The sequence below is a fragment of the Macaca thibetana genome, chromosome 4 (assembly GCF_024542745.1).
Source record: "Macaca thibetana thibetana isolate TM-01 chromosome 4, ASM2454274v1, whole genome shotgun sequence".
Lineage (NCBI taxonomy): Eukaryota > Metazoa > Chordata > Mammalia > Primates > Cercopithecidae > Macaca > Macaca thibetana.
The window spans coordinates 35,900,785-35,920,560 of NC_065581.1; the positions used below are offsets into that span (position 1 = coordinate 35,900,785).

Consider the following 19,776-nt stretch of genomic DNA (forward strand, 5'->3'; position numbering starts at 1 on the left):
AACACTTAGCCGGATGTAGTGGCACACACCTGTAGTCCCAGCTACTCGGAAGCCTGAGGCAGGAGAAGGGCTTGAGCCTGGGAAGCGGAGGTTGCAGGGACCTGAGACTGCACCACTGCACTCCAGCCTGGGCAACAGAGCGACACTTCATCTTAAAAAAAAAAAAGATATCAACACCAAGATGGCAGATATTAGAATTATCTGAAAAATATTTTTAAAGCAGCCATGATAAGAATGTTTCAACAAACAATTATAAACACACTTGTAGAAAATGAAAAAGTCGAAAGTCTGAGCAAAGAAATAAAAGATATAAAGAACCTATTGGAAATTTTAGAACTAAAAAATATACAATAACCACAAAGCTCAGCAGATGGGCTTAAGAGTGGAGTGGAGGTCGGCAAAGCCTGAGTCCTGTCATCTCGCCTTCCTCCCATACAGCATGAGCTTCACCACTCGCTCCACCTTCTCTACCAACTACCGGTCCCTGGGCTCTGTCCAGGCGCCCAGCTACGGCGCCCGGCCGGTCAGCAGTGCGGCCAGTGTCTATGCAGGCGCCGGGGGTTCTGGTTCCCGGATCTCCGTGTCCCGCTCCACCAGCTTCCGGGGCGGCATGGGGTCCGGGGGCCTGGCCTCAGGGATGGCCGGGGGTCTGGCAGGAATGGGAGGCATCCAGAACGAGAAGGAGACCATGCAAAGCCTGAACGACCGCCTGGCCTCTTACCTGGACAGAGTGAGGAGCCTGGAGACCGAGAACCGGAGGCTGGAGAGCAAAATCCGGGAGCACTTGGAGAAGAAGGGACCCCAGGTCAGAGACTGGAGCCATTACTTCAAGATCATCGAGGACCTGAGGGCTCAGATCTTCGCAAATACTGTGGACAATGCCCGCATCATTCTGCAGATTGACAATGCCCGTCTTGCTGCTGATGACTTTAGAGTCAAGTATGAGACAGAGCTGGCCATGCGCCAGTCTGTGGAGAACGACATCCATGGGCTCCGCAAGGTCATTGATGACACCAATGTCACTCGACTGTAGCTGGAGACAGAGATCGAGGCTCTCAAGGAGGAGCTGCTCTTCATGAAGAAGAACCACGAAGAGGAAGTAAAAGGCCTACAAGCCCAGATTGCCAGCTCTGGGTTGACCGTGGTGGTAGATGCCCCCAAATCTCAGGACCTCGCCAAGATCATGGCAGACATCCGGGCCCAATATGACGAGCTGGCTCGGAAGAACCGAGAGGAGCTAGACAAGTACTGGTCTCAGCAGATTGAGGAGAGCACCACAGCAGTCACCACGCAGTCTGCCAAAGTTGGAGCTGCTGAGATGATGCTCACAGAACGGAGACATACAGTCCAGTCCTTGGAGATCGACCTGGACTCCATGAGAAATCTGAAGGCCAGCTTGGAGAACAACCTGAGGGAGGTGGAGGCCCACTATGCCCTGCAGATGGAGCAGCTCAATGGGATCCTGCTGCACCTGGAGTCAGAGATGGCACAGACCCGGGCAGAGGGACAGCGCCAGGCCCAGGAGTATGAGGCCCTGTTGAACATCAAGGTCAAGCTGGAAGCTGAGATCGCCACCTACCGCCGCCTGCTGGAAGATGGCGAGGAATTCAATCTTGGTGATGCCTTGGACAGCAGCAACTCCATGCAAACCATCCAAAAGACCACCACCCGCCGGACAGTGGATGGCAAAGTGGTGTCTGAGACCAACGACACCAAAGTTCTGAGGCATTAAGCCAGCAGAAGCAGGGTACCCTTTGGGGAGCAGGAGGCCAATAAAAAGTTCAGAGTTCAAAAAAAAAAAAAAAAAAAAAAGTGGAGTGGATGGGAAAGGAAAGGTACACCATAAACTGGGAAACAAAACAACAGACATTACCCAATCAGAACAACAGAGAGAAAATAGACCAAAAAAAAATGAACAGCGTCTCAGGGGTCTGTGTGACCATAACAAAAGATCTAACATTTGTGTCAACAAACAAGAAGGAAAAAGAGGGAGGCTAAGAAAATACTCGAGGCTGGGTACGGTGGCTCATGTCTGTAATCCCAACTCTTTGGAAGGCTGTAGTGGGAGAATAGATTGAGTCCAGGAGCTCAAGACCAGCCTGGGCAACATAGTGGGACCCTGTCTCTACAAAAAACTTTAAAATTAGCTGGGCGTAGTGGTGTGTGCCTGTAGTCCCAACTACTCTGGAGGCTGAGGTGGCAGAATTGCTTGAGCCAAGGAGGTTGAGGCTGCAATGACCTGTGATCACCCCACCGCACTCCAGCCTGGGCAACAGAGTGAGACCCCCATCTCAAAAAAAAAAAAAAAAGCACTCAAAAAAATAATGCCTGAGAACTTCCAAAATTTGGCAACAAACATAAATATAAACCTTCAGATTCAAGAAGCCGAGCAAATCCCAAACCAGATAAACTCTGTGAAAGTGGTTAGAATTAAAAGTCATTTCTGGAGGTGGTGCTTGTCTGAAGAGCCATGGCCACTTTCCACTTGGCTCTCATCCAGCTTCAAATTTCTTCCATCAAATCAGATAACGTCACTCGAGCTTGTAGCTTTATCCAGGAGGCAGCAACGCTTTGCCGGAATGCTTTAATTCTCCATATGGAACGAAATATTTTCCTGAATATGCAGAGAAAATTCCTGGTGAATCCACACAGAAGCTTTCTGAAGTAGCAAAGGAATGCAGCATATATCTCATTGGAGGCTCTATCCCTGCAGAGGATGCTGGGAAATTATATAACACCTGTGCTGTGTTTGGGCCTGATGGAACTTTACTAGCAAAGTACAGAAAGATCCATCTGTTGACATTGATGTTCCTGGAAAAATTACATTTCAAGAATCTAAAACGTTGAGTCCGGGTGATAAGTTTCTCCACATTTGATACTCCTTACTGCAGAGTGGGTCTGGGCATCTGCTACGACATGCGGTTTGCAGAGCTTGCACAAATCTAGCACAGAGAGGCTGCCAGCTGTTGGTATATCCAGGAGCTTTTAATCTGACCACTGGACCAGCCCACTGGGAGTTGCTTCAGCGAAGCCGGGCTGTTGATAATCAGGTGTATGTGGCCACAGCCTCTCCTGCCCAGGATGACAAAGCCTCCTACGTTGCCTGGGGACACAGCACCATAGTGAACCCTTAGGGGGAGATCCTAGCCAAAGCTGGCACAGAAGAAGCAATCGTGTATTCAGACATAGACCTGAAGAAGCTGGTTGAAATACGCCAGCAAATCCCCGTTTTTAGACAGAAGCGATCAGACCTCTATGCTGTGGAGATGAAAAAGCCCTAAAGTTTACGTTTCTAATGTGTCACAGAACAGGAAGATATGATTCTACAACAAAATCAACTCCCTATTAAATTCTTTCATGGAAAAAAAAAAAAAGTCATTTCTGGCCAAGCATGGTGACTCACACCTGTAATCCCAGCACTTTGGGAGGCTGAGGCAGGTGGATCACATGAGGCCAGGAGTTTGAGACCAGCCTGGCCAACATGATAAAACCCTGAAAAATGAGCCAGACATGGTGGTGCGTGCCTATAATCCCAGCTACTCAGGAGGCTGAGGCAGGATAATTGCTTGAACTCAGGAGGTGGAGGTTGCAGTGAGCCAAGATTTTGCCACTGCACTCCAGCCTGGGTGACAGAGGGAGACTGTCACAAAAGAAAGAGAAGAGAAGAGAAGAAGAAGAGAAGACAAAAGAGAAGAGAAAAGAGAAAAGAAAAGAAAAGAAAGCAACAACAAATAACAACAAAAAAAGTCACTTGTGTTTACAAAAAAAAAAAAGAAGAAGAACTGGAGAGTTCGTTCTCATGCATAAATGTCTGGTAACAAAAACTATTCCAAAAGACCACAACCTTGTGAAAACCAGAACCTAGCACGAAGACCGTCACAACCTTATGCCAAAAAAACACTTCTGCAAGGACATCTGCTTAGCAACTGACTGTCCAACCCCAAACTGGCACCACCGTTGTTATTGATCCTTGTAGCCAAGGATAATTATCTCAAAACAATTATGTAATCCTCATTTTTCCTTTGAAAACCTTTGTCTTCCTTCAAATCCCTGAATATGCACATGGTTTACTATCACACATGTATTCCCATTGCAATACCTTATTACCAAATAAATATCATTTTGTTTTAGAGGGCCTCACTCCGTTTGTTATTGAGGTTGACATAAATGGTGTCAGAAGTGGGATGAGGCAAGCTCACTTCAGAAGAATCAGAGGCCCCTGAAACTGAGTGTATACTGACTGAGCCCTTTGTGCTCTCCATCTTCATGAGTTGCCTTTTCCAGCCGGGTGAATCTCCTGTAGGATTCTCAGACTCCCTCCCTTTGGTGAATTGTTTTTCACTTTATAGAGGGTTTGTTTCAGTTACAAGTCTGCCTTTAATAAAGGACATCACATCCTCCTGGGATGATAAAAGCCTTTTTGTCTTTTCTGGAAAGTCCTTTCTGGGATGAGGACAAGTGCCCTTCTGGTTTGAGTGCTCTGGTTTCTAGAGAATTTATATCCTATCTGTGAGGCAAGTCTTTTCTGGAGAATTTACTTTTGGTTCTTCCTGCCTGCCTAATTTAAGAGTGCGTTTAATCTGCACAGCTGGGTTAAAAGTATTGTGAACACTAATTTTGGTCTCATTTTGGTTCGGTTATGCGTGTCTGTAAGTGACTTGGCCCTTTTCCTTTGCTGATTTCTGGAAATCCTCCAACAGCAAAAATAAACATTCCAAATGGCAGACACTAGTGGATGACTAATTAAAAGCCATGAGGGCAGTTGCCATGATCTAAAATACCAGTCCAGACTCCTGACATTCTCTGGTGGATTTATAGGATTATCTTTGCTCTTGAGAGATTAATAAGAAATGGAATGGGACTCACAAACGCTAAGGCACGCCAGGTTTTCTGAGACTCCAGCCAGCTATATAATATGGCCTGTGCTTATGCATGTTTTTTAAATGATGGGCAAATTACTTGAAGGAAAATTCAGTCATTAGTCAAACTCTCTAAAAAAGAAAAAAAGCACACAAACCCTCCAACTACAATGTTAACATATGGATCCTTCTAAGATCTCTACTTTGAATCTGCTAACTTTTCTCCTGGTGTTGAGATAACACTCTCTCCTAATGGCATTCCAGCCAAGATTTTTTTTTTTTGGGGGGGGGGGTCCTAAAGGTCTTTCAAATTAATGGCTTTACAAATTACAACAGCTTCATAGCAGCCAACAACCTAGATACCTTTTGTAAATGTAAATTTAGGTTTGTCTAACAACCACTTAAGGTGATAGAACAGTTAATTGAAGGATTAATAGTCTAAAAGAAAAAGAACTAGGTAAATGTTTGTAAAAGTTAGGTTCTCAGGGCCAGGTTTGGTGACTCACACCTGTAATTCCAGCACTTTGGGAGGCCGAGGCAGACAGATCACTTGAGGTCAGGAGTGCGAGACCAACCTGGCCAACATGATGAAACCCCATCTCTACTAAAAATATAGAAATTAACCAGGCATGGTGGCAGGCACCTGTAATCCCAGCTACTTGAGAAGCTGAGGCGGAAGAATCGCTTGAACCCAGGAGGCAGAGGTTACAGTGAGCCGAGATCGCCCCACTGCACTCCAGACTGGGTGACAGAGCCAGACTTCGTCTCAAAAGAAAAAAAGAAAAAAAAAAAAAAGCTGGGCTTCTAGACCAAACAGGTGAAAATCATGAGCTCAGAGCAATAATATTTCTCTGTCCAGCATAAAAATTGCTTAGTCTGACACAAGGCGCCAGAAAAAAACAAAAAAGAAAACACACACACACACACACACACACACAGCCAAAATGCTTGCCCATCCACTGACTATTCAAGTAAACCAGACCAGCAAACAAAAGATACATTTTCTACTAATTCAAGGCCACTTGGAGACTTTGTTTTTCTTATACAATTCAGTTGGTCTTAGTTAAAATGTAAACATTGAAGAGTTACCCCAAACTCATTGAAACAGAAAAAAGGAAAAGGATGAAAGAGATTTTAAAAAGTTAAACTGTTTATGAAAATTTTGGTCCACAGCTTTCACTGGATTAGTTGTTGGAGCAAAATTTAGCCATGTGAACAGGTCCCATTTTGTCAGAAGTAGAAGTTGGATCCAACCATCTTTTATAGACTGGTGAGTTTGTATTACTCTCTCATAACTAAAATTTTAAAATGAAAGCTGTAAGATTTGTGTGCATATGTAAGCATCTGGTATGTTTATGCATATGTACATGTATTATGTAATATGTTGTGTCTACATGGTAAAATCTGACATAATCAGCCAGCAATCCCTTAGGGAATTCCATTCAGATTGGCTTAGATAAATGAGCACTCATAGAAAATATATAGTAATTAACCCTCATGCCTTTTAGAAGTAAATCTTTAATAAATAAGCTGGTTTTTAAATTATTAGTAACATAAAAATAGAAATGTCTTCAAAACTGTCGGTATGCATTTTTAGCTGCATGCTGGTATCTGTTAGATATTAAACTATAAATTCATTTTTAAAACAGAATAACCTTTGTGTAACCCTTTGGTAAATAAGGCTAATTTAATATTGTTGGTTTCATAAAATCAGCTGTATCTCCTGTGTTATCAACAAAATACCCATATATTTAACTTTAAATTTCTTAGGTGAACACTTGATATTCAGAGGCTATAAAAATGTTAACAGAGAAATAACTTGAAATGATGACAAGCTTTGTCTAATATCTCAGTTTTCACAAGTAATCTAGGTAAACTGTTAAAAATAAATATATCATGTAAATATAAAGAGGATAAACATTTATAAATAAACTTTTCATGTAATTTGAAATTTTTTAAAGTGTATTTATTTTTATTTTTTATTTAATGTGGCATCTTACTATGTAGCCAGGCTGTTCACAAACTCCTGGGCTCAAGCAATCCTCCTGCCTCAGCTGCCCTAAAATAGCTGGGACTACAGGTGTGTGCCACCACACCTGGCTAATTGGAAATTTAAAATTATGCTCAATGAAATGATAGATGTTCATTAAATGTCTGGGTCATTTTCAAATAAGATAAAAAACTGAAACAAATGACTGAACATAAATATCTGTGTTCCTGCTTCTTAAATTTTATAGAAAGATTAAATATATTTTGGTCCATTAGTACACATTAAAAATTATGTTATGGGGAAGCATGTTTCTAAAAATTATAAAATGATTCTCTTTGAGAAAAAAAGAATAATTTTGTCTAATTTGGAGATTATTTAAAGGTAATCTCAAAAAGTAAATTTAGAAAGGAACTAGAAACAAGATAGAAAGGAACTGGTAAGTAGGGGTGAGAGAGATGAACAAAGTTATAGGTATGAAAAGTAATTTTGGTAAGGAAAGTTAAAAATAATAATTTTGTATGAGAAAGAATCTTGGGCCAGGTGCAGTGGCTCTCGTCTGTAATCCCAGCACTTTGGGAGGCCAAGGTGAGTGGATCACTTCAGCTTAGAAGTTTGAACCAGCCCGGGTGACATGGCGGAACCCCATCTGTATAAAAAATTACAAAAATTACCTGGGTACGGTGGTGCACACCTGTAGTCCCAGCCACTCAGGGAACTAAGGTGGGAGGATCACTTGAGCCCAGGAGGCAGAGGTTGCAGTGAGCCAAAATTGTGCCATCGTACTCCAGCTTAGGTGACAGAGTGAGACCCTGTCTCAAAAAAAAAATAATAAAAACAAATAAAATCTAAAGATATTATGTTTTACCAAGATAAATTCCTATGCTGTCTTTAGTAGGTTTTAGCTTTTATTACTTAGGAAAACAGAGCTTTGAAAGGATTGTTTTTACATCCATGTAATTTTCTCTATTTCTTCAAAGGCTTGATTATCACTGTGGTTAAATGCATGACTATTATTCCACTGTGCCCGTTTTGATCAAGTGCTTTCTATCTTTTGGCATCTTTGATGGGCTTCCCCAATATCAAAATTCTAAGTTAAGTCTTTCTAAGCTAGATTTAACTTTGGGATTTTCCCATTGGGCCACAGAGAAGGTAGAAGAATGTCTCTCTCATCCTGTGGAGCTACTAAAATCAGGATTATTTGGAAAATGGTTTGGGAAACCTTGTCAAATAGTGAGGCAAGATCTTCTTTCAGTTACATGAATGGATAAGTTATTGATAAGAATGTTCCAAAACTGTATAAAACTCTTAGAAATCTAATATATCAGTCATAAATCTGGTTATTATGTCATAAGCCAGAACGTAGTCAAATTTCCTTGTCAATTGCTGATTATAATGAATTTCCATTCAATTTTTAATCATGATTATTCTAAGTCTCTGTCATCAACCGTTTTGATTTTTTCTAAAGATACCTGCAATCAGATTCACAGAAAAGACTGTAACAAAACTCTTAAGTCTAGATTACTAATAACTATAAGATCAAGACTGAATAAAATTTTTTCAGAACTCTAATGAAGAGTCTTGAATTCACGAAACTGCTAATCAAGATCAAGCAGAAAAAAATTAATTATGTAAGATTAAGTAACACTGATGAAGGTAATGTTTTTGTTACCTTTTATTTTTTATTTTTTCCCCCAAGAATCCTGCTCTGTCGCCCAGGCTGGAGTGCAGTGGTGCGATCTGAGCTCACTGCAACCTCCATTTCCCAGGTTCAAGTGATTCTCCTGCCTCAGCCTCCCAAGTAGCTGGGATTACAGGCATGTGCCACCACGCCTGGCTAATTTTTGTATTTTTAGTGGAGACAGGGTTTTACCATGTTGGTCAGGCTGGTCTCAAACTCCTGACCTTGGGTGATCCACCTGCCTCAGCCTCCCAAAGTGCTGGGATTACAGGTGTGAGCTACTGCACCCGGCCTTTTTTTTTTTTTACTTTTATGTAAAATATCATTAGTTCTTTCCTTAAATGTTTTATTTTCAAGTTTAAGGAAATTTTTTTCTCTTAAGCTATCTATAGTTTATAAGAGTTTGGTAAAATACGCTTTTGTGAAGAAACATGGAAGCATTTTCTTTTCTTCCCTACTTGATTCTTCCAAAAGTTAGAAACTACTTGGGAGTATTCTTATTTTTTTTATGGCAACACGGTTATGTGCGTAAGTTCAATAAAAATCTGCTCTTTTTTAATAGAATGCAATTGAAAATACTGGTTATATTACCAAGGTTTTGACTGGAACATTGTATTTCAGAACACAGAATGCCCTTCAAGGGTTCCTAGCCTGACAGTTTCATTTTTGAGACAGAGTTTCACTCTTATTGTCCAGGCTGGAGTGCAATGGTGCAGTCTCGGCTCACTACAACCTCTGCCTCCCGGGTTCAAGCGATTCTCCTGCCTCAGCCTCCTGAGTAACTGGGATTACAGGCATGTGCCACCACACCCAGCTAATTTTTGCATTTTTAGTGGAGACAGGGTTTCACCATGTTGGTCAGGCTGGTCTCGACCTCAGGTGATCCAGCCACCTCGGCTCCCAAAGTGCTGGGATTACAGGCATGAGCCACTGTGCCCAGCCTCCAGCCTGATAGTTAATGAGTAAAAACTGTCACTTTCTAGCAGGCCCAAGAACCTTAAGACTATAGGTAAAATGTAAAATCTGCCTTGATTTGGCTTCTTAGCCTCAAAAGGTTTCTAAATCTGAAATTCCTATGTGATCAATGCAGAAAGAAAAAAGTTAAGTTTCTAAAGAAATGCTATAGCCAGGTACTGTGGCTCATGCTTGTAATCTCAGCACTTTGGGAGGCTGAAGCAGGTGAATTGCTTGTGCCTAGGAGTTCAAGACCAGTCTGGGCAACATGGCAAAACCTCATCTCTACAAAAATACAAAAAATTAGCTGGGTATGGTGGCGCATGCCTGTAGTCCCAGCTATTCAGGAGGCAGAGGTGGGAGGATCACCTGAGCCCAGGAGGCTGAGGCTGCAGTAAGCTATAATCGCACCACTGCACTCCAGCCTGGGTGACAAAGTAAGATCCTGTCTCAAAAAAGAAAAGGCCGGGTGTGGTGGCTCACACCTGTAATCCCAGCACTTTGGGAGGCCGAGGAGGGAGGACCACGACGTCAGGAGGTCAAGACCATCCTGGCTAACACGGTGAAACCCCGTCTCTACTAAAAAATACAAAAAATTAGCCGGGCATGGTGGCAGGTGCATGTAGTCCCAGCTACTCGGGAGGCTGAGGCAGAAGAATTACTTCTACTGGAGGCAGAGGTTGCAGTGAGCCAAGATCGCACCACTGCACTCCAGCCTGGGCAACAGAGCAAGGCTCTGTCTCAAAAAGAAAAAGAAAAAGAATGCTATAACATACCTGTTATTAGATTCTAGCTCTATGCATTGTTTTCAAGTTCTTATTGTCTACCTATAAGCTAGACTAGATCCTAAACCTAAATTCTTCTAGATTCTTCCAATCTAACTTTCTTCCATGGAATTAAAAAAAATATTAATTATTAAAAATTCTTCCAGCTACTCTACCACTCTATTCTTAAAGCCCTATGAGCTGAAACTAGATTAATTTTAAGGAACAAATGTCATGCCAGATTTATAGGCCACAAAAAAAAGTTCAGCAAACCACCTGATGCCATAACCAAAGACAAAGACATTCAAATTACAAACTGAGATGAGAAGTTGACGTTCTCACACTATAGACAGCTTTTCTATAAGATTCAGCATCATGAGACTCTTACCCACTTACTGCCTGCCATTTTCACTTGACAGGATAATGGTCATTTGATTTACACAATTGGTTGCCTTTTTAAGCTGGTGTTCATCGCTCAAAACCATTATGCAGACTGAGATTGTCATTACTATGAATTTTACTTTGTATTTTCCCTTTTTAAACTGTGTATCTGTTATGTTACTTGTCAAATTTTTGCAGAAGTACAACTCCTAACATAATATGCTTCTAACCAGAAATGCTGGTCCAGCACTTTGAGATGATAGCAAGACCACAGAACAGACAAATTGAACTTAATAATGGACTCCAGGTAGACTTAACCTGAGAGCCACTCCCTCAAACCTCCCTTGTTGCTCAAATGTGGCTAAAAAGGTTTTGACACTGACTCCTACTTGCCAAAACTCCTTCTAATGTACGACCAGATCAGCAACCTGGGACAGGTTCATCTCGGCACTGAGGGATATCAAAATCTAACTACAGAATGATTGATCACTGATGCTTTTAGAGGAAGAATTTAATCAAAAGGGGGAAATGTGAAAGTTGTCAGAATTAAAATGGAGTTACTTATGTTTTTCAAAAAAAAAAAAATCTCTGGTGGCCAGGCGTGGTGGCTCACGCCTGTAATCCCAGCACTTTGGGAGGCCGAGGTGGGCGGATCACGAGGTCAGGAAATCGAGACTATCCTGGCTAACATGGTGAAACCCCATCTCTACTAAAAATACAAAAAATTAGCTGGGCATGGTGGCAGGCGCCTGTAGTCCCAGCTACTCGGGAGGCTGAGGCAGGAGAATGGCATGAACCCAGGAGGCGGAGCTTGCAGGGAGCTAAGATCGTGCCACTGCACTCCAGCCTGAGCAACAGAGCTAGACTCCATCTCAAAAAAAAAAAAAAAAAAAAAAAAAACCTCTGAAAAATAGAGCCAAGGTAGGCCATGAAGAGAAGGGTCATACATATATGCCTGATAAAAAAACTATTACAAAAGACTGCAAAAACCACATTACACAAAAGCCATCACAACCTCACACAAAAAAATACTTCTGCGAGGACATCTGCTCAACAACTGACTGTCCAACCTTGAATTGGCACACCCTTGTTATTGACCCTTGTAGCCAAGGATAATTTATTTTATTTTATTTTATTCTTTTTCCTTTTGAGACAGGGTCTCTCCCTGTCTCCAGTCTGAAGTGCAATGGTGTGATCATAGCTCACTGCAACCTCAAACTCCTGGGCTCAAGCAATCCTCCCACCTCAGCCTCCCAAGTAGCTAGGAGTACAGGTACATGCCACCATACCCCGCTAATTTATTTTTATTTTTGCAGAGATGGGGTCTCACCACATTGTCCAGGGTGGTCTAGAACCCCTGGACTCAAGTGATCCTTTTGCCTCAGCCTCCCAAACTGCAGGGATTACAAGCATGAGCCGCCACACCTGGCTAGGATAATTATCTTAAAAGGATTTTGTAATCCTCATATTTCCTTTAGAAATCTTTTTCTTCCTTTAATATGCACATAGTTTACTATCACATGCATATTCTCATTGTAATGCCCTATTCCCGAATGAATATAATTTTCTTTTAGAGCACCTCTCTCTGTTTATTATGTAGGTTGACAACCCAAAGAAATTCACACCAAGATACCTCATAATTAAATTTCTGAAAATGAAAGACAAAAAAAAAAAATTCATGGAAGCAGCTAGAGAAAAATGACACCTTACCTATATGGGAAAAGCAATTTGAATGACAGTGGATTTCTCCTCAGAAACTGTGGCGGCCAGAAGAAATTAACACAATATTTTTCAGGTGCTGAAAGAAAAAAGCCTATACCCTGCAAAAATATTCCTTAGGAAGGAAGGGGAATCAAGACATTCGCAGATGAAGGAAAACTAAGGAACTTTGTCAGCAGCAGATCTACGCTAAAACATTGGTGAAAAAGATTTTGTTTTTTTTTGTTTTCGAGAGAGAGACACAGTTTCACTCTGTTGCGCAGGCTGGAGTGCAGTGGTGTGATCTCAGGTCCCTGCAACCTCTACCTCCCGGGTTCAAGTGATTCTCCTGCCTCAGCCTCCTGACAGGTTCAAGTGATTCTCCTGCCTCAGCCTCCTGAGTAGCTGGAACTACCGGCATGCGCCACCACGCCCAGCTAATTTTTGTGTTAATAGAGACAGGGTTTCACCATGTTGGCCAGGCTGGTCTCGAACTCCTGACCTCAAGTGATCCACCCACCTCAGCCTCCCAAACTGCTGGGATTACAGGTGTGAGCCACCATGCCCAGTGGTGAAAAAGAAGGAATGGAAATAATAAAAGAAGGAACCTTGGAACATAAGGATGAATGAACATTCAAGCAAAAATATGGGTAAATACACTAGACTCTCCTTCTCTTGAGTTTTCTAAATTATGCTTGATGGTTGAAGCAAAAATTGTAACACTGTCTAATGTTGCTCTAAATGTATGTAAAGGAAATATTTAAGACAATTATATCTTAAGTGGAGAGGGTAACGTGATATAAAGGGATATACAGGGAGGTACGGCTTCTGTGCTTTACTCAACTGGTAAATGGTGACACCAGTAGACTTTGACAAGTTTTATATGTGTAAACAAATACCCAAGACAGCCACTAAAAAATTATGCAGAGATATACTCAAACACAGTCTAGGTAAATCAAAATTGGTTTTTAAAAACTGGTCAAGTAACTCACAGGGAGGCAGGCAAAAGAATAAAAAACAGAATAACTAGAAAATATATAAAATGGCAAACTTAAGCCCCAATATATCATAATTATATTAAAAGTAACTGGTACAAAACACCAATTAAAAGATATTGAGGCCAGGTGCAGAGGCCCATGCCTGTAATCTTAGCACTTTGGGAGGCTCAGGTGGGCAGATCGCTTGAGGTCAGGAGTTCAAGGCCAGCCTGGCCAACATGTTGAAACCCTGTCTCTACTAAATATACAAAAATTAGCTGGGCATGGTGGTGCATGCCTGTAATCCCAACTACTGGGGAGGCTGAGGCATGAGAAACGCTTGAACCTGGGAGGCAGAAGTTCCAGTGAGCTGAGGTTGCACCACTGCACTCTAGTCTGGGCAACAGAGTGAGACAGTGTCTCAAAAATAAATAAAGAGATTGACAGAGTAGATTAAAGAGCATGAACCAACTATATGATGTCTGTAAGAAATTCACCTCAAATAACAACAATATAGGCAGGTTGAAAGTAAAAAAGGTAGAAAAAGATATATTATGCAAACACTAATCAAAGGAAAGCAAGAGGAACTTCATTATTTTTTGGGAGACAAGATCTCATTCTGTCACCCAGGCTAGATTGCAGTGGCACAATCACAGCTCACTGCAGCCTCAAACTCCTAGGCTCAAGCAATCCTCCAGCCTTGGCCTCCCCAAGTGTTGGCATTACAGGTGTGAGCCACCATGCCCAGCCAAGAGTGACTATATTAACAGATCATAAAGTACACTTCAGAGCACAGAAAACTATAAGAGATAAAGAGCATTACATAATGATAAAATGGTTAATGAATCAAGAAGACATAGCGATCGTAAATGTGTGTGCACTAAATGAAAGAGCTGCAAAACATGTGAAGGAAAAACTGAACTAATAAGAGAAATGTAGACAAATCTACAAATGTCATGAACTGAACTGTGTCCCTCCCAAATTCATATGTTGAAGCCCAAACCTCCAATATGACTATATTTGGAGACGAGGCTTTTAGGAAGTAATTAAGTGTGAGGGATCAGTCAGAATGGCGGGAAAAACTATACGGAAAGGAAAGGACGCAAACCTTCTGAAAGGTCAGAAGGTTCTGCAGAACCCTGGTGGGGGAGAATAGCTGAAGGCAGCTGTTCTATATTAGCATTTTCATAAGCCAATTGCAACAATAAGATATCAGCGGCCTGGGCATGACTAATTTGTCTCTTAATTGTCTGGGTTAACCAATTGATAAATTCAACAAATGGCTCCTGAGGCCCTTGTCGAACATTTACAAAAGATCCCTGTTGAACTCTGCCTTCAGGAATTCGGTCCCAAGCCCTGCAGGCGCATAAGGACACTTGTGCATAGGCTTGGGGGACAAAACTGTTATTGCACATTGACATAGGGACCCTGCCCCTGGAGCATAGCAGCCTCGTTATGTTTTGCGCAGCCAATTGATTCTGGTTGGTTTGTTGTTTATACAACTCATCATATTCTGCCCTCCAGTGTAGGTATTGACTGGCCTCTAAAGTTGTTTGAGCTAGCACTGACCAGTCCCATGGGGTCATATGGAAGTTATCTGCTATGGCCTCAATCAATCCTTTCATAAATGGGCTAGCAGCTCCGTTTTCTCTAATGCTTTTTCTTATTTCTTTATAAGTGTTAAAAGTAATGGGTTCACGTACCTGATTGCCTTGTTGATCTTGCATCACCAGGCAGGCCAAGAGCTCCCCTTCTAATGCCACTGGCCTCAGACAGGGTCCCATAACTGTAGTGTATCCCTTATCTTTTTTCCAATTTACTGGGGCAGGGGGCTCAGGGAAAATCTGTCTCCTCTGTGGCACCTTTACCCGGTAACAGCAGGGCTGAGGGAGGAGGAGGAGGAGGAGGTGGTAACGTAGATGATGGTTCTTCCTCCCTTTCCTTTTTAGGCTCTTCTGTGTAGAGCGGAGCCAAAGCAGCCCTAAGGCCCATAACATTGAAGGTGTTACTGGGACCCGTTGCCCTTGTCCATGATGTCGTTTAAACTTTCTTCCCACTTGTTCCCAGAGCTCTAGGTCTAGTGTGCCTTCTTCTGGGAGAATGACAGTTTGCATTAGGTCCCTTAATTGGGCCTCCGAGACCAAGGCTCCACTTTAAGCAGCTGTTTCAATACTTTTATATACTGTTGCTGTTGAGTGGATAACTGTTGTCCCATGATGAAACCCTAGCTTGAAAATCCCCTCAAATTTGGAAATCCTGAGCGGACACCAATTATTTACTGCACAGTCACTTCACTTTCGTTCTCGAGGGTTCTGTGACGATCCATTACAGTGTTCCTCACATGGGGCACCACCTGCCAGGTCTGTCCCACAGACCCTGGCCGATGGATGAAACGAGTACTCAGATACAGGTGTGCAGTTTAAGAGCAGCTAGGTGACTGCTTGGCTCTAGTGGCTACAGAGCAACCCCAAGAAGCTGGAGCTGCTTGCTTGCTTGCTTTTTTTTTTTTTTTTTTTTGACAGAGTCTCACACTTTGTCTCCTGGGCTGGAATGCAATGACGTGATCTCGGCTCACTGTAACCTCCACCTCCCAGGTTCAAGTGTTTCTTCCGCCTCAGCCTCCGAGTAGCTGGGATTACAGGCACGTGCCACCACACCTGGCCAATTTTTTGTATTTTTGGTAGAGATGGGGTTTCACCGTGTTAGCCTGGATGGCCTCTATCTCCTGACCTCATGATTTGCCTGCCTCAGCCTCCCAAAGTGCTGGGACTACAGGTGTGAGCCACCGCACCCAGCCCTGGAGCTGTTTGCTTTTATTCAGCGCATGCACAATGCCAAAAACTGGGAGCCAACACAACCTGCAGGTAATTAACATTTATTGTTCCCCTTTCAGGGAATGTCATTCTTGCAGATGATAAAAGGTCAGTTCCATCCCAGCACTTTGGGAGGCCAAGACGGGCGGATCACGAGGTCAGGAAATCGAGACCATCCTGGCTAACATGGTGAAACCCCGTCTCTACTAAAAAATACAAAAAAACTAGCCAGGCGAGGTGGCAGGCGCCTGTAGTCCCAGCTACTTGGGAGGCTGAGGCAGGAGAATGGCGTAAACCCGGGAGGCGGAGCTTGCAGTGAGCTGAGATCCAGCCACTGCACTCCAGCCTGGGTGACAGAGTGAGACTCTGTCTCAAAAAAAAAAAAAAAAAAAAAAAAAAGTCAGTTTCTGGTCAACATAAGTAAACAAGCCTATTTAAGATAAATTCCCCCTACTCTCTTATACCTACTCCTTGTCCTCTGCCTCAGGGTTATCTGTAACAGCTGCCTTCAGCTATTCTCCCCCAGGGCTCTGCAGAACCTTCTGACCTTTGAGAAGGTTTGCATCCTTTCCCTAGTTTTTCCCACCACTCTGACAGATCCCCTACACTTAAGGTTAAATGAAGTCATAAGGATAAGGTCCTTACCCGATAGGACTGGTGGCCTTATAGAAGAGAAAGAGCTCTCTCCCCCACACACATGCATATGCATTACAGAAAGGCCATGTGTTGACATAGAAGAAAGCAACCATCTACAAGCCATGAAAACGACCCTCACCAGCAATTGACCCTGCCAGACCTTCATCAGAGAGTTAGTTAGCAGCCTCCAGAATTGTGAGAAATCCATTTCTGTTGTCAAAACCACCCAGTTCATGGTATTTTGTTACAGCAGCCTAAGCAGACTAATACAACAAACATAGTTGGAGATGTCAACACACCTCTCTCAGCAATCAATAGAACAACTAGACAGAAAATAAGCAAGGAGACAGAAAAATTCACCACCACCACCAACCAACAGGATCTCATTGACATTTATAGAACACTCTAGCCAACAACAGCAGAACATATGGTCATTTTAAGTGCCCATGGAACATACACTAAGACAGGCCATATCCTGGGCCATAAAACGAACCTCAACAAATTTAAAAGAATTAAAATCATACACTGGCCAGATGTGGTGGCTCACGCCTGTAATCCCAGAACTTTGGGAGGCCAAGGTGGGTGGATCATTTGAGGTCAGGAGTTTGACAGCAGCTTGGCCAACATGGTGAAACTCTATCTCTACTAAAAATACCAAAAAAATAGCTGGGTGTAGTGGCACACTCCTGTAATCCCAGCTACTCAGGAGCCTTAGGCAGGAGAATCGCTTGAACCTGGGAGGCAGAGGTTGCACTGAGCCGAGATCGCGCCACTGTACTCCAGCCTGGGTAACAGAGTGAAACTCCATCTCAAAAAAATAATAATAATAATAATTAAAATAATATACAGTGTGTTCTTCGACCACAGTAGGGTCAAAGTAGAAATCGGTAGCAATTAAGATAGGAAAGTCTCTAAACACTTGGAAATAAACAACACACTTTTAAATAATCCATGGGTCAAAAAGCCAATCTCATGGGAAATAAAAATATACATTAAAATGAATGAAAATATTTCAGAATTTGCAGGACAAGGCAAAGCAGCACTGAGAGGGACATTTATAGCACTAAATGCAAACATTAGAAAAGAGAAAAAGCCTCAAATCAATAATCTAAGCTCCTCTCCCAAGAATCTTGAAAAAGAAGAGTAAATAAACTCAAAACAAGCAGAAGGAAGGAAAACTAAAGATAAAATAATAAATCAATGAAATAGAAAACAGAAAATAATTGAAAAAAATCAATGAGCTAGGCGTGGTGGCTGCCACCTGTAATCCCAGCACTTCGGGAGGCCAAGGTGGGTGGATCACTTGAGGTCAGGAGTTTGAGACCAGCCTGGCCAACATGGTGAGACCCCATCTCTACTAAAGATACAAAAATTAGTCAGATGTGGTGGTGCAAACCTGTAATTCCAGCTACTCGGAAGGCTGAGGCAGGAGAATTGCTTGAACCCAGGAGGCAGAGGTTGCAGTGAGCTGAGATCGTGCCACTATACTCCAGCCTGGGGTGACAGAGCAAGACTCCATCTCAAAAAAAAAAAAAGACAACAATGAAACAAAGAGCTGTTTTTTTTGTTGTTTATTTTTTTTTGAGACAGAGTCTTACTCTGTCACCCAGGCTGGAGTGCAGTAGTGCAATCTTGGCTCACTGCAACCTCCGCCTCCCAGGTTGAAGCGATTCTCCTGCCTCAGCCTCCTGAGTCACTGGGATTACAGGTGCGTGCCACTACGCCCGACTAATTTTTTTTTTTTTTTTTGGTACTTTTAGTAGAGACAGGCTTTCACCACATTGGTCAGGCTAGTCTCGAACTCCTGACCTCGTGATCCACCTGCCTCTGCCTCCCAAAGTGCTGGGATTACAGGCATGAGCGACCACAGCCGACCAAGAGCTGGTTTTATATATCAATAAAATTTAGATATTTAGATATTAGATAGCCAAACTGACCCAAAAAAAGAGAGAAAACATAGATGACCAATATCAAAATCAAATGGGCTATCACTATTGACCCTGCAAACATCAAAAGAATAATTAGGCCGGGCGCGGTGGCTCGAGCCTGTAATCCCAGCACTTTGGGAGGCCGAGACGGGTGGATCACGAGGTCAGGAGATCAAGACCATCCTGGCTAACACGGTGAAACCCCGTCTCTACTAAAAAATACAAAAAACTAGCCGGGCGAGGTGGCAGGCACCTGTAGTCCCAGCTACTCGGGAGGCTGAGGCAGGAGAATGGCGTGAACCCGGGAGGTGGAGCTTACAGTGAGCTGAGATCCGGCCACTGCACTCCAGCCTGGGCGACAGAGCGAGACTCCGTCTCAAAAAAAAAAAAAAAGAATAATTAGAGGCCAGGCGCGGTGGCTCGCGCCTGTAATCCCAGCACTTTCGGAGGCTGAGGCAGGCAGATCACAAGGTCAGGAGATTGAGACCATCCTGGCTAACACCATGAAACCTCCTCTCTACTAAAAATACAAATAAAAATTAGCCAGGTGTAGTGGCGGGTGCCTGTAATCCCAGCTACTCAGGAGGCTGAGCAGGAGAATGGCGTGAACCTGGGAGGTGGAGCTTGCAGTGAGCCGAGATTGCGCCACCGCACTCCAGCCTGGGTGACAGAGCGAGACTCTGTCTCAAAAAAAAAAAAAAAAGAATAATTAGACAATACTATGCAGAGTTCTTCATACATAAATGGGACAACTTAGACCAAATAGACCAATTCCTCAAAAAACATACTGTCACAACTCAGTGTGAAATAAATCATTCAAGCCTTACAAGTGTTGAATCTATAATTCTATTTTTTTATCTCATTTTATATTTTGAGACAAGTTCTCACTTTGTTGCCCAGGCACTGCAGCCTCGACCTCCTGGGCTCAAGCTACCCTCCTACCTCAGCCTCCTGGATAGCAAGGACCACAGGCATGCACCACCATACCCAGCCAATTTTTAAATTTTTTGTAGAAACAGGTCTCACTATGTTGCACAGGCTAGTCTCAAACTCCTGGGCTCAAATGATCCTCCTGCCTTCGCCTCCCAAAGTGCTGAG

At 42.9% G+C, this 19,776-nt stretch overlaps 1 protein-coding gene and 2 pseudogenes across 3 annotated transcripts in view; 2 read left to right on the plus strand and 1 right to left on the minus strand.

Annotated features, from left to right (window-relative positions):
- The window catches only part of TAF11 (TATA-box binding protein associated factor 11), a 322,409-nt gene that overhangs the window by 206,668 nt on the left and 95,965 nt on the right, over positions 1-19,776 (minus strand). The window lies entirely within an intron of this gene.
- Positions 169-1,937, plus strand: LOC126952763 (keratin, type I cytoskeletal 18-like; annotated as a pseudogene). Its single transcript, XR_007725018.1, has one exon. The product of XR_007725018.1 is annotated as a keratin, type I cytoskeletal 18-like (transcript).
- LOC126952788 (omega-amidase NIT2-like) lies at positions 1,996-3,360 on the plus strand (annotated as a pseudogene). The gene has a single exon (XR_007725019.1). The product of XR_007725019.1 is annotated as an omega-amidase NIT2-like (transcript).